Raw genomic sequence first — 14,131 nt, 5'->3', positions numbered from 1 at the left:
CACTTGAGACTGCAAAGATTCAGTGTGTTTCTGTATTTGGACAATTGGTTCCTTACTGCCCCCACCAAGCATCTTCTGGTAGCAGCCCTGCAGTATACTCTTTCCTGGCGAGACTTTTGGGAATAACTATAAAATTGGTGAAATCCAACCTTGCTCTTACCCAGTCCATAGAGTTCATTGGAGCCGTCTTCAACACCCATTCTCGTCTGGGGTGTCTTCCAGTTCACAGACTTCAGAGATTGAGGCTCCAGCTCCGGATGATACTCTTGTCAAAACAAAGCCTCAACAAGGGAGTTTCTTCAGCTTTTAGGATCCATGGCAGCTGCCATACCGATAGTGCCTCTTGCGAAACTACACATGCAAATACTTCAGTGGCTTCTGCTATCTCAGTGGTTTTCAAATCACCACCCTGTATGCTTTCAGATTCAGATAACCAATTGTTGCAAACAGGACCCTCTTTGGTGGATGAGGCCAGAGACAGAACTTTGGAGCTGCCCATTCCATCCTCTCCAATCCAAGGCCATTGTGACCACGGATGCTTCCATGATAGGGTGTGGGGGGGCCATTTTCAGGGAAAGACAGTTTAAAGCACATGGTCCACTATGGAGGCCAACCTGCTCATCGGTGTTCTAGAACTGAGAGCGGTGCTGTTAGCGTTGCAAGCATTCCCATCTGTTCTTCCTTCTGGGATGATCGCAATTCAGTCAGACAGCATGTCACTAGTCTGGTATATCGGCAAGCAAGGAGGAACCAAGTCCTATCCAGTTTGTCGAGAGAATTTGGTAGTTGGCAATAGGCTTCCAACTGCTTTCTGATAGCAATGCATAGCCCAGGAAATTCCAGAGTGATTGCAGACAAGTTGAGCAGATGTATTCTACCTCACGAGTGGTCCCTCAATCCCAACATAGCGGTGAAAATATTCAGCTGTTGGGGCCAACCTTGCTGCGACCTATTTGCCTCCCTGTCAACAAATGCAGCAGCTATTTTGCCCTATTTCCCATACAGGGAGAGTACCGAGGGACGTGCTGATTCACAATTGGCCCACGGGACTGCTATATGCCTATCCCCCCATTCCTCTGATTCCCCAATTCATAAAGAAAGCTATTCAGTTGAAATGCAAAGTGATCCTCATAGCCCCCTTTTGGCCTCGACAAGTTTGGTTCCTGTTCCTTTGGTCTCGTCTATTATGTCAAACTTCTGGACCCTTTTCCATACCTGATTTCTCATTTGTTTGAAATGCAAAGTGATTCTCATAGCCCCTTTTTGGCCTCGATAAGTTTGGTTCCCGTTTCTTCGGCCTCATCTATTGTGTCAAACTTTTGGACCCTTTTCCAGACCTGATTTCTCACCCCCAAGGGTTGTCACCCCAACCTATCCAATCTCAAGCTGACTGCTTGGTTTCTCCACTTCTGTTAATTGCCAGGCAGGGTATAACCTTCCCTCACCTGTATGTGACATTCTCCTGGCCTCACACAAACCATCCACCAGAAGACTATATCTAGACAAATTGAAGAGATTCTGTATTTGGTCCTAGAAAAGAAGGCTAGACCTGTTCTCTGCTCCAGATACAGCAGTCTTACAATATCTGTCAAAATGTTTCGAGGATGGAGCTGCTGCTTTTACCATACAAGTACATTTAGCGGTTACTTTTAACTTTCATGATGGGTTTAATAATTCTCCCCTCATCTCTCTTAGGTTATGCAAAACCTTTCTAAAAGGGATCTCGCACATTAAGCCTCCAATCAGACAACCTGTAGAGCCATGGAACCTCACGTTAGTTCCTCAGTCTTTAACTCAACCTCCTTTTGAGCCTACAGCAAAGTGTGACCTCGGATTTTTATCTTGGAAGTCACTTTTCCTGGTAGCCATCATGCCAGCCAGATGAATTTCAGAGCTTCATGCATTATGCATTAAAAGCCCCTATTTAATCTTCCACAAGGATGGAATATCACTCCGGACGAACCCCTCCTTTCTCCCTAAAGTTATTTCAGATTTTTCCATCAAGTAGACCTTTGACTTGCCAGTATTTTACCCAAATTTTACTAATAAAGGGGAATACTGTCTACACTCTTTGGATGTGCATAGACAGTTGAGGTTTTATCTAGACAGAACTAAAGCAGTACGTAAGACTGACCAACTTTTCATTTCCTTCTCTGGACCTAGAATGGGAAATTCCATCTCCAAGGTGACTTTATCTAAATGGCTTAGGGACTGCATGTACTACATCTATTCACTTGTGAAAAGCTTATACCACAGAATGTTAAAGCCCACTCTACCAGATCTATGGCAACTTCTGTAGCCTTCTATTTGAGAGCCTCTATGGATGATGATTGTGCAGCAGGCACATGGGCTACCCCCACCCCAAATATGTATTATCATTACAAATTGGATGTGGTCTCCAGAGGGAGAGCTGCCTTTGGCTCAGTGGTGCTCAGGAACGTTCTTCCATAAGGACCACCCAAGGAACACAAGGTAGCTGGAGAGTCTGTCCCATCAGTGATGAATGGAAAGAAGATTAAGAACATCAGATAAAGAAGTTGTGTCTTGCCATAATATTCCAGCTATGTTGATCTTCTTTCATTCATCATGTCCCACTCTCCTTCCCCCTCCAAAGGCTCCTGGGGGATACTTTGGGTCCAAATGGTGGGTTAGGGAAGTTACGCAGAAATGACCTCTGTTTTACTAATACTGGGCAAACTCAATCTGAGGTAACAGAGAAGGGCACTATGGGTACAAGCTTAGCTCAAGAGTTTTTTGGCTGGCGCGAGCTTGGTATTAGGCCAACTCTGTTCCGAGGACGGAACCGACAACCCATCAGTGATGAATGAAAGATCAATAACACAGATGTAACATTATGGTAAGACATAATTTCTTTTTTTGTTGGACTCCACAGAAGGACCATCCGCTAGCAAGATTATACCTTTACGTATAAGTGGGGGCTCTTCCATCAGCAGATGGTGTAGAGTGACTGTGCTATTTTTCCAGGATACAACCTTGCATGGGGATGGGACAGTCCATTCCACATCCATGAAGCTAGTTATTCAGGTATCTTTTGCAGCTTTTTTCCATGTCTTGCATACTTCTGCAGCTGGGTTATGTTCACCTGCTGAATGCTACTCACCTGGACTCCAAACTTACTGATTGACTTTAGACATCAGATCCGTAGACCGACCACCAAGAAAGTGACTTGCTTTTCCATAAATTCTTACATTTTATACAGTGACATGGATACACATTAATAGAAAAAAAAAACAAACCATAGTGACATTTTGCATTACTTTTATGCACCGTACATAGTTCTCTCTTCAGCAGTTTTCATTCACTCTAGCATTACATAAATTGCTCATTTCATGCGTTCCCTTAAACCTCATCTTCTCCTGAATATTATATATCCCCACAGATTCCATGCATGTCCAAGTAATTTGCTCCTTCCTTTTTCTAAAGATTTCACCTCCATTTTTTTATAGGTTTTAAGGTACTTAAGTATTCTATAAGGATCCCTCTTTTTGCGAGGGAAGGGTGCTGTTTTGTCACTCACTCTGCTACCCCCAGACTAATACTAAATATTTGACCAGCTCAGATGTGGATCCAAGTGCTTCCTGGGGGGAGGTTGATGCAGTTCTACATCTGATGTTTTTTTTTTCAATGTTATGGCTTACCCTTAGTTTCCCCTCTCTCCATCCCATTACGCAATTGCTTTGTGGAGGTTGGTATGCAGTGGGAGTGTGCAGTCTCTCCACATCATTGCATAAGCTTGGCCTTGATCCCAACCTATCTTTTAGACTCTGCTTTCTCCAGTATAAAGCCCAGCCCTGGTCAGGGAAATCAAGGTGAATGCCCACATAACAGCCTCCCACCCTGGGGATGGGCACATGCCCATTCATCCTTGCTGCTCCATCAGAGACTTGAGCTGCCAATTGTAACCAGGTGACCTGGGTGATAGATGAGGGTTTATTCCCCTGTGTCACTGATGACTGATCTGTGAAGATCTTTGTCCTAGCCTTGCTTTCCATTGGTGTTTTTTAGCGTTTATATTTTGAGTATGAATTGCCCAGAGGTGGACAGAATAAAAGTATCTTGGGACATTTACTTAGCCTCCTTTATGTACTGTTTTAGGTTTCCATTTTCTAGTAATTTTTTTTTTTTTTTTTTTTTGGCAGCAGGTAGCATTAAATTTAATAAGGCCTTTACTGTGTTTGGCAATTCATATCCTATATCCCTGTTAAAAAGAATCAGTTCCTTAATTAGAACCATTTATATCTCCAACATTTCTGATAAATTTCTCTGTGAAATGTTTAAAATCGGCCAACCTACTACACTTACCCAAAAGTATGCTCCAAGTTGCTTCTTTCCCATCACACTTTAGCATTTACTAACCCTGAGGAACATCTCTAAGGTCTACTTAGGATATAAAAAATACCTATGCAGACACTTGTGTACAAAAATCATATATTTTATGGACTGTGTTGCTTATTTGGGAACCAGACAGATGTCCTTCAATTGTTCCTTTGTGCAGTGTCTTTCTGTTCTGTTTCCAGTCTCTTCTAATCTTGTACAGTATTTATATTTTCTACTAATTAACCCCTTTTAACATCTGTTGTAGACTTGACTAAAAACCCTACCAGAACTGGTATTTCAGTTAATACTCTACTATTCCTCCCTGTTTGTCTATACCGTTGACTTGCAGTCATTCCTATTGGTAGAATTTCCTTTCTCCATTCCCTTGTTTTTGAATGTAAACTGTATGGCAGCTGTTCTGCTTAAGGACATACCTCCAAAGTCCTACTCTCTTCTTTTTTCTCAACCCCACTCACCTCCAACTCCCTCCTCCCTGTTTTCATCCTCTCTCTCTTCTTTGATGACCTTCTGCTTGTTTTATATCTTAACTACATAGCTCTGAGATATCCCTTCAAATCAGGTAATCTTAAATTACCTTGTTTTGAGAGAACCAGTTTGTCCCACTTTCCTTTTGCTTTCTATCCCTTCCAAGTAAATGCCTTCAGTTCTTATTGTCCCCATAAATATGTAGGTACATAGTTAACATTTTATCCTTTGTTTTATATTCTGAAAAGAGCTGAAACTCTCAGAAAACAAAACTAACTTATCTTGATTGCCATGCCAGTTTTATCCTTGAGTTTTTGAGTCATTTATCTCTCTTGCAAATACAGGGGAAAGGACACCACCTGGTTTCTGTGTTCAGTTTCAGATAGGAACCTTCCCATCATACTCCTTGCCTCAAACCTTCATACCTTCCTAATTATGAATGCAGATGCTTCTGTTAACCTACTCATAAAATCACAGCTGATGATGTCAAATACTTTTTCTGTGTCAAGACCTCTCGACTGTAGAAGTGTTTCCTTACACTGTGCTTCCGTCTGGGTGGTCATTGTTCTGTTACTGACAAGTGCTTGCCTCCCCCTTAGAAAACACACTGATCCATCTCTCTCCATTTTGTAAACACCTTTGATATCCTCTTAGCTAGTATAGACAGATATTTTAAAGTCATGGTTTAAAATTTGAATGTCTATATGAGCTGCCTTTGAGGGTCTACCCTTTCTGGGTAATAGAACCACCACCGATTTCTTCCAAGATGCTAGTACACCCACTTCTCCCGAGACTTGCATTTCTTTTTCTCAACTTTGCACTTTAGTTGCGTCACAATCACACAACCAATTATGTGCCTAGTTAGTGGGATTTTTTTTTACTTGTTTGGACTTTTTTTCTCCTTGAGAGAAGAGAAATTAGCTTCGTCCCAAAGCTTAAATTATTTACTTGGTAATTTCTTGATTAGCTTCCTGATTATGTGCCATTTTAATTGATAGTTTGCACCAATCTGAAACTTGTGTTGAGCAGCTGAATGCTGCACACCTTGGCTCCAAACATGCTGGCTGTTATTAAAACTCTTGTAATTATAGACCAACAGGGATATTACCGTTTCTTATAATTAACTTTGCACTTTATCTATGATGTGTTTGTGATTCAGCTGTGTGCATTGGTAATGGTATGTTTTTCTCGTTTTGATTGCCGTTTTGCTTTTGAGAAAAGGGTAATGAGCATTGTTTGTGTTTAAATATCTGTTGGCTATGTAGCAGCAATTTTCCTGTAGCTATAATTTTTCTTTTTGGCTGGCTGCCTGTATGTTTTGTTCCAGTTTATATGGTACTGTGGTGTACAAATAAGTGCTTGCTTGTACTGAATTTCTGAAAGCTGTACTACTTGCACACTAACTTAGTGCCCACTGAGTGCTTGTTGCTCTGCTGCTTTACTGCAGCGGTACTGTACCTCAGTTGTGTGGCTTAGCTAATACTTGCTAAGCTTGCCTTTTCCTTACTCTTTAGCTTGTGGCACCTGCTCCCCTGATTTCTGATTTACAACAACGTTGCACTGTTAACATTAAAATTGTTACCCTTTTTCTTTTGACTGTGTTGAGTACTAAAGAACTAACTTTTCATTTGTTTTTACTGTGTTATCCTTTTAAATAGTCTGACATTAAACTTTTGACCTTTTCATATTTCTGGAGGTTTATTTCTCTGCTGCACACCTAAATCACTCTTGCTACATCTTGCAATGTCAGCAAACTGGCGATTGATGAAGGTATTTTTGCTTTATCCTAACCATATTATTGCTGTGTACTCTTATGCCAACCCCGCCATCAGTTTACTAGACACTATAAGACCACAGTCTGCGTTTTCCTCCTCTTTTGCTAGCCTGCTAGCTTTAGGTGAGGTCAAGTGTATGAACTGCTTTATGGTCACTGACATCCTCTTATTCTGCCACACAGTGAAGCTGTGAGAGGTGTAGATACATATTTAAACTGGAGGCAGATCTTGGTCTTTCATCTACTCTGGTTGTCAGGACTCACTTGTGCCCTCTCTTCTACAACAGCACTACTAGGACTACACCATGCTAACATACTGTGCAAATCCCTACCAAAGCCTCTGAATGCGACCAAGAAAGCAGAAAATTGTAACCAGACCTCAGCAGCACAATCAAACCTCACTCAACAATATTTTGCTTACAAATGTCACGTATATAGTGCACCAAAGGTCAAGAATTCCTGAGCATGCTAATACACATGTTAACATCTGTGACATAAGTGACTAGTTAGACATTCTGTTACTCCCCTCACCAGGCTAAGCACTGACAAGTATAACAGCTGTTTCTGAGGTTCCAGGATTTGCATTGCTGACTGGGCTCTTGGATTCCTTCATCACAAATGTATATATATAGCATGATGTCCTTCTATTCTGATGTTGCAGTATTCATAACAGCAGGTAGTAGCTGCCTGCAGCGCCACCATCTGGCCAGTATACCAAAGTCTTTGTATTGGAGGGTACGTGTGATGTCTCCTACGAGGCACATAAACTGGCATTGGGTATAAAGGTGACTTCTGCACATACCCTCCTCAGAACTTTTCTGCCGCAGTGATCATCGGACATCTGTTCGCCAGTTTTACCTTACTTCGTGTTTTATCAGACGACTACAATTACGAGTATCGCGACCAGATGACCGTTTGGACCATTCAGATAAGTGCCCACTGGGGGGTTTTCTTACTTGTTTTGCTTGCTGTTTTAGACTTGCATGTCAGCTAGGAAAGGGAAGTGTGTTTGTGGGAGACTGATTCTTCACAAGGACATGCATGATAAGTGTGTTTTCTGTCTAGGCGAGGCCCACGCCCATACATCCTGTTCTATCTGTAAGTCATTCATCCCCAAAACACTTTGTAGCCGACTAGCAGCTTTAAATCTTTACCTCGAGAATCAGAGACTCAGACATTTGGCATTGGGCATGGAAGGAAGAGTAGGCCCATACGACGAGGCGCCTCTGAGGAAGGTGAAGAAACTTGGGCCCGAATCCCAGGCTGCACCTCAGGTGTCCGAACTAGAGGTGATAGCAGACCCGGAGTCCATTCAGACGACCGTCTCCCAAGCAGGCCCAGGAACCACAATGGAAGCCGGGGTACAGGATACCGAAGGTATGTCTGCTGAGGTATTTCGGCCATCAGAGTCTGATGGCAGAGGGGAACCACAGCTCACCTTCTTGGAAGCCCTTGCTCCTCCTCCTCTTTCTAGGCTGACGTCTGCTTCTCCTTTGTCTACCACACCCTTGAAAAGGAAATAGAAGTCCAAACACTTTGAACCCCCTCAGATGTCAGGCTGGGAATCCTTTTCCCAAAGCCTCTTTAAGGTCTTTCAGACCTTACAGTCCCAACAACTCCCACCTACTCTCACTCATCCAACCCATGTGTCTGAGAAGGAATCGTTCTCTTGTAAGACTCAAATTGAATTGAGTCCCCCCAAGGAGTTCATTACTCCAGATGAAGAGGACTGTATTTCTCCAGACTCCCCAGGGGAAGAATTTAGTTTTGGGGATACTATCTCCCTCATGAGGGAACACTTCAAGTGGCAGGCATCTGAGGTCTCAGATTCTAAGAAAAAATACTTTGATCTTCTGCAAATGGAGCAGCCTGCTCCCTCCGCTGAGCCCCCTTTACTACCTGCATTTCAAGACGCATTCTTAGCTGCTTCACAGTCTCCTGACTCCTAGCCTACAGCAGCTAAATGACCAGACAGATTTTATAGGGTCCCCCGGGACACCCAGTTTCTTTACAAGAACCCTCCTGCTGACCCAGCTGTTATAGCCGTTTTTGTAGACAAGACCTCCACATAGCTTCCTTCCTCTGTTCTTTATTCAACTGATAAAGACAGTAAATTTATGAACAGAACAGGTAAAAAGGGTCTACACATCTTCCATTCTGGCCATTAGGGCCCTGAACTACCAAACCCACATGGCAAGGTTTGTAGTTGATACCATGTCTAAGGCCTCCAGCCTTCTTTCTGAGGTCCAGGACTCCCCCACTAAAGTACAATTAAACTCTCTCCTCTCCACAGCATCACAAGTGACCAGGCACTCTTAAGTGCAACTATGATGCTGTGGAAGCTACTTTCAGAGCTGCTGCTGCTGCTGGATCAGTGCTGCATCGTTACTCCTGGGTATGGCTACAACTCCTCCCCATGGATGTTCAGACCAAGCTTCTGGATGCTGTGTTAGACGATAAGGCACTTTTTGGCCAAGCCTCTGCTGAGCTCCTTAAATCGCTCCAAGAGAAGGGAAAAGAGTTGCAAAATAAAATCTAAAACACCTTTTGGTGTCTCCATTCCTAGATGCCATAGAAACTACCCTCAAAAACCATCCTTTGTATGAAGGGAATCCTTTCCCTCAACACAACAATCCAAGGGATGTAAGCAGCAGAGAAAAACTTCTACCCCAAGACTGTCCTTAAGATCTGCCACTCCCTTTCGGAGACAGCCTGACCATCCCAGGCCACCTCCAATGTGACTCACCCACCCTGCATCCAGAAACTGCCCTATCCCTCTCTCTCACTCTCTTCCTCACCTTCTGGCAGAAACTTACAAAACAACAATGGGTCCTCTCCGTCATCCAGAGAGGCTATTACATGACTTGGTGGATGCTTTCCACAACCACCAAAAAACCATATTCACCTATTCCCACCCATTATTCAACATCTCCTAAACCAAGACACCATAGAACCAGTTCCCTCCCCTCAAAAGGACGCAAGGTTCTACTCCAGAATGTTCCTGGTCTCAAGGAAAGATGGTCCCTGGAGACCTATATTGGATCTTTCCTTTCTCAGTCTTTTCCATCTCATACCCAGCTTCAAAATAATAACCTTACCTGTTCTCCTGCCTCTAATTCCCGCTCCCAAGCCTTCATGGTGACTCTAGATCTCAAGGATGCCTACCTACACATCCCCATTCTTCCGGATTACAGGAAATTCCTCAGATTTTCTATAGGCTCCTGCCATTTTCTGTTCTCTGCTTTGCTCTTTGTTGAAGTGTCTAGCCCCCTTCATTGCCCATTGCAGGACATAGGGAATACAAATATTTCCCTACCTATATGACCTCCTCATCCAGCACCAAGACCACCATCTCCTACACCTCCATTTGCAGCAGGTGTCACACACCCTCTCTCTCCTGGGATTTACTATAAATGTAGAAAGATCTCGTCTGACTCCTTCCCAGGACATGATTTTTCTGGGATGCAGACTACACACGGACTGCATGAAAGCCTTCATACTGGACCAAAGGATTCAGGAACTCCGTCTGCACTTCAACCATATCCTTTCCCGAACCTTTGACAGCTTGGGAATTTCTGAAACTATTAGGCCACATGGCATCCCTTATGCACATGCTGCCTTTGGCAAGACTACACATGTGCAAAATCCAATGGTTATTGAAAAATCTATGGAACCAACATTGCCAACGCTTGGATGTGCCCCTCCCACTCCTCCCTTGCTTAAAGAGGGAGATCCAGTGGTGTATATTTGCAATTCAGACCAACCCAGGCCTCCACTTTCAGACCCCACCTCCACTTCAATGCCTTTATACCGATGCTTTGGACCTTGGATGGTGGGGGGCATTGTTGCAAGCAAATCAACATTTCCCCAGTACAAGGCAAATGGTCCACTCTGAGTAAACGACCACATCAACATCAAGAAAATGAGAGCCTTGCTGTTAGCCCTACTAACATTCCAACCCTCTATCCTGCCAGGAACCTTAAAGGTAATCACAGACAACATGACAGTTCTGTGGTACATAAACAAGGAGGGACCAGGTCATACCCTCTATGCAGACTGGCTATTCAGATTTGAAATCTAGCAGACTCCCTCAGAGTACACCTGTTGGCCATGTATATCCCCTCTCAACAGAATGTGATGGCACAACCTCAGCAGAACCTCAACCCATTCTCATGAATGGATGCTACAGACTGAGGTTTTCCTAGACCTGATACACAGGTGGGATATTCCCAAAGCAGACCTCTTTGCCTCCCCGGACAACAGGCAGATGCCCAACTTCTGCACAAGGAACCCACACCCACAAGTGTGGAAATTGGACACCTTTTCCTTTTAATTGGGGGGGGGGGGTTTCCTGTACACCTTCTCCCCTTTCACGCTGATCCAGAAAGTCATCCTGAAAATTCTGAGGGGCAAACCAAAAATCCTACTGGTGACTCCCTTTTGGCCAAGACAGCATTGGTTTCCCCTCCTTTTTTCTCTAGCCAAGGGCAATCACCACAGGTTACCCCACCAGATAGATTTGCTCACACAGAACAAGGGGTCTCTGCTACACCTGCAGGTGAACAATCTAAAACTGACCTTATGGGGTGATAGAATCCTGATCCCTTACAGGCACCTTTACTCAGAGGATGTACTTAATGTTGTGCAGGAGGCCAGAAAACCCAGCACTAGGAGAAACTGTGTGGCTAAATGGCTCAGATTCTCCAATTGGTGTCATAGGAACAAACAAGGACCCCCTCACTGCCTCCATCCCTAAGGTCCTAGCCTACTTGTGTGAGCTACTCCAAACAGGACTGGCATATTCCTCGATCAAAGTCCACTTATCTGCCATCTCTGTCTGCCCATTTCACCTCCCCTGGCTTCAAGACTGGAAGTCAAACTTTTAAGAGGAGTCCTCCACATCAGACCCCCACAGAAACCCATCCCTCCTCTGTGGAATCCAAATTTTGTATTAGAAAAGCTAACACTGGCTCCTTTTGAACCTGCACATTCTGCTTCTCTGAAATTTTGTACATTCAAAATTTACCCTCACATCCACCAGGAGGGTTTCGGAGATCCAAGCCCTGATGGCCACATCCTCTTACCTAATCTTTCAAAGGGACAGAGTGGTGCTCAGGACCAGCCCCTCCTTCGTGTCTCAGGTAGTTGATGATCTCTCGTTGAATCAAACCATTAACCTACCTGTCTTCTACCCCCATCCTCAAAATGCTTCAGAGAGGACCCTTCACTCTCTGGATGTGCACAGACAACTAAGATATTACCTAGACAAAACCAAAGATATCAGGAAATCAGAGCAGCAGTTTGTTTCTTTCCATCCCAGAGCACTAGGGAAAGCTGTATCTAAGCAAACCATTGCCTCATGGATCTCCAAGTCCATCTCCTTCTGCTACTCCCACCATGGAAAAACCTTACAAGGCAGTATCAAGCCACATTCCACCAGAGCAGCTGCCTCCTCTTCTGCCTTTTTCAAAGGCATTGATTCCCCTTCTATTTTAGAGGCAGCCACTTGGACCTCAGTGCACACCTTCACCAAACACTACAAGCTGGACATGGCATCCTGTGCTAGAGCCGGTTTTGCCAGAACTACCCTACAGGGTCTCGTGGACCACGGAAACCCTTCCTCCTCCCAGGATCATACTTAAAGCTCTGGAACTATCCCTACTGTTATGAATACTGCAACATCAGAATAGAAGGACATAGAATAGTTGTGCAAGACCTTACCATAACCATACATGTCCTCTTCTGTGTTGCATTATTCAGTCCAACCCTCCTACCCCCCCCCCCCGTTTCTTGCTTCTGCTATAGCAGGTATTTTATGAACACCTGTGGCCATCATCTTCGCCAGGTTTCTACTACATAGCCTTATTACTGCCCTGGCTCTAGCAGGCATGCAAGTCTAAGGGTCTCAGGACCCTCCTGAAAAATCTCAGGGGCACTAGTATATGCAGCAGAAACTATTTTGAGTGTACGTGCAGACGTCCCCTTTGTACCTAACACCAGTTTATGGCCATCGTAGCTGACGTCACCTGTACCCTGCAAGACAAAGACTTTGGTATACTTTCTGGACGGTGACACTGCAGGCAGTTACTCTCTACTGTTAGGAATACTGCAACATAGAAGAGAAGGACATCTATGGTTATGCTAAGGTCTTGCACAACTATTCTTTCTTTGCACAAGTAAGAGTGAACAACTTGAAATATGAGAGAGGGACATGGCTAGCATACCTCTTAGCCTCTCAGCGCAAGTTATTTGGACAAAGCCAGAAATAATGCAAAGGCTCAAAACTTAGAAAGCTGTTAGAATTGCAGGTTTTGCATTGCTATATATTTTCTGAAGGATACAAAGTCTGAAATTCAAATGTCTGTCATTATTTATTATTTAGTGACTACTGTCCTCATTGATCTGCCAAAAAAAAAAAAACACACAAAAAATTTCATGAGGAACAGACCAAAAATGAGAGAAAAATCTGGACATTCTGGGAAAATCTGGACAGTTGAGAGGTATGATGGCCTAACTCTTTGAATATCTAATGGAGGATGTAAAGCACCTAGCCCTTTTTTAAACAGGGTGTTTGCACTGATCCGTGTACTTGTTTCAGACACAACCAGTGCCAGACAGTTACAAATGTTAGAGAATTAAACAGAGTGTTATTCAAACACAAGTGACACTGGATGGGAAATGACAGTATAACAGATTCCATAACGAGTAAGCCACAGTACTACAATATCGGCATACAAGCAGTACAGTGTAATACATGTTGCGATTATCTTGAGTAACTTGAACTTTTGTAACATGATCACTGTGTAAAGGCTTGGTTTTAAAGAGGAGTAATGCTGTTAGAGAGTGAGAAGAGTAGGGGTGAGTGTGAAGAAGGCAGTGGGAGGTAGACAATAGATGAAGCAGAGGTAAAGGAGATAATAGGGTGGCTGGAAAGAAGATTCAGAACTGCAAGTGGAGTGAGATACGGGGTGCTTGTAAAAGGATAGATGAGAGAGGAATTGCTCTTAAGAATAATGGCAGGTTTTAAAGGTGTATAGTCTTAATAGTAGGTCAGAAGGGTTTGTAATAGGAGATTGTGATGTGGGCGTCTGGGACTTTAAAAGCAAGTACATTGTGAAACTTAATTGAGATGTAGATCATTAGATAACTGTTACAGTACTTAAAGCTGTATGGGTTATATCCTACCCAATGGTATGACAACTACCAACATCCATGTGTCCTAACCGCCAGCAGACACAGAGAGCTAATTTAAGTCATTGGTTAGTTTGCCAAACCTTTAGAATGTTCTTGCCATCAAAGCGCAGACACTCTGCAGGCTTTGAGTGATAGGTCTTCTATTACTTCACCAAGGCTTGGTAAATAAGTACCCCTCTGAAGAAAACCTTCAAATTTTCAAAGGAAAGTTTTACTTCTATAGAAAAGTTTATATTTTAACTAGGTATTTTTAGCGATTGTTGCAAAAAAAAAAAATTCAGAAAAGTTGATTTTTGTCAGTTGTGCTTGTTTGAGGAAAACTGTTGTAATGTCAGTTCT

The 14,131-nt window shown here is 43.4% G+C and overlaps 1 protein-coding gene across 1 annotated transcript in view; it reads left to right on the top strand.

Annotated features, from left to right (window-relative positions):
* The window catches only part of BRD4 (bromodomain containing 4), a 1,872,054-nt gene that overhangs the window by 986,441 nt on the left and 871,482 nt on the right, over positions 1-14,131 (top strand). The gene's annotated exons all lie outside the window — the stretch shown is intronic.

The sequence above is a fragment of the Protopterus annectens genome, chromosome 9.part0, assembly GCF_019279795.1.
Source record: "Protopterus annectens isolate FY-2018-M chromosome 9.part0, PAN1.0, whole genome shotgun sequence".
Taxonomy (NCBI): Eukaryota; Metazoa; Chordata; order Ceratodontiformes; family Protopteridae; genus Protopterus; species Protopterus annectens.
Note: the sequence above shows the minus strand (reverse complement) of the source record. Positions and strands in the feature narration are given on the sequence as shown.